Source organism: Mandrillus leucophaeus, unplaced genomic scaffold (assembly GCF_000951045.1).
Source record: "Mandrillus leucophaeus isolate KB7577 unplaced genomic scaffold, Mleu.le_1.0 Scaffold25, whole genome shotgun sequence".
NCBI classification, from domain to species: Eukaryota; Metazoa; Chordata; class Mammalia; order Primates; family Cercopithecidae; genus Mandrillus; species Mandrillus leucophaeus.
In genome coordinates, this window is record NW_012102587.1 from 6,219,302 (window position 1) to 6,221,070 (window position 1,769).

Consider the following 1,769-nt stretch of genomic DNA (forward strand, 5'->3'; position numbering starts at 1 on the left):
TTGCTTTCAGCACCTCTGCCTTAAGTAGGATCCTATTTTATTCTCAAACCTATGAGGTTGATAAAGTAGGAGGCTCCATGGTGGGTGTACGGAGAAGGAAACTATGCAGAGGGTAGGTGACTTGCCCAAGATCACTCACCTAAATCGCAATGAAGCTTGTTACGGCTGCCCAGACAATTGTATGATATACAGGAGGTGGAATCCATTCAGTGAATAAATACTGACTAGGGCCTTCTAAGGACAGGGCCTTTGTGCTAGGGGCTCAGTACTGAGCCCTTACAGCCCTCCCCACATGGGCTGTAAGCTCCTGGAGGGGAGGGACTGCACTTGGTCTGTGCCAGCACACTGCCTGGCGGGGATTCCACACATGCCCCAGAACAAAGGGGAGGAATTCCCTGCGCCCCATGCCCGGCTTGGTGAGGAAAAGGTGCGTGCAGAGGGATGCCTCAAGGGCCATGCCAGAGCTAGGACCAGGTGCTGAGATGAAGGCAGCCTGGGTGCAGTCAAAAACACAGAGCTATGCGTATGGGCTGTGCTTCTCAAACTGTGTCCCCTTGCGCCTGGTGGGGCTTCCAGTGCTGAAGCCAGGTGGGCAGGGAAGCTGAGCAGGCTGGCGCTGCATCCCCTTCCTCACTTCAACTGAGCCCTGTACCTGCTCGGGACACTGGGGGTCCAGGAGTCTGTATTGCATTTTATTACACACAAAAAACAAATCTACCAGTAAGAAAGAAACCAAAGGAAATTTTGAAAACCTATGTCTACTCCACAAACCATTAGAGGTGTTTGTCCTTGGGCAGTTTCTTCACTTACTGAGCCCTTGTTCTCTCATCTACAAAATGAAGTTAATGACACTTGCAGGAAAGTTGTAGCCATGAAGGCACCTGGCAAGGTTACAAGGTCCCTAGAGAATGATAAGTGGTCCTAAAAAGGAGGAGCACCACATGCAGAGAACGAGTCAAAGGACCCAGCAACCTTTTAACCCTAGACATCATGCTGGCTGGAAAACAGGCACGTCCCCAGTCCCTTCCCCAGCCCCACCTGTCCTAGGCAGACTGGACTTTAATCTCCAGGCCCTTAGATGTCACATCAGAATCAGAAAGTGAAGACAGCTGACCTCATCTCGTTTCCTCCCCCTCCTGCCCCAAAGTAGAGCTTCATTTAAACTCTCTGGCCACCGCTGAAACTCCCAAGAATCAAATGAGATCCTGCATCTAAAGATGCATGGTACAGGGACTGCTCCCAACTCATGGTAGCTATTAATATTAGTAACAATAACACATATTGAAGTCTTCATTCTAACCACTCGGCACCTCTGCCAGCTTTCAGTGATGCAGGGCCTGAAACGGCTCCTGGAGGGCAGCTGGACAGGTATGCGGTGGAAAAGAAGGGACGGGGAGGTCAAGTCCTGCCCCTGACCTAGAGGACCCCTGCAGGGTACCTTTAGGCAATCACTTAAATCTCTCTGAGCCTTAACTTCTCTGCTAAAAATGTAAGCATTTTCCTTTTTCATCTTGTGACCTATAGAATAGGGTCACGTGACACTACTGGGGCACTGAGTCCAATGTCATGGTCTTCCTCCTATAACTCAGGGCCTCATGTGTTCCCCTTAACGAAAGCACCCCCAGGTAGACAACCTAAGCTCCTCCCAACTCATTCGCCACATCCCCAACATGTCTCCCCCACTGGCTCCCCCTCATCACCCACTTTCCCCTCGCCACCCAGGTGAGGCCATCACCATCATCAACATCCTGGAAGTTCACAGCCTCTGA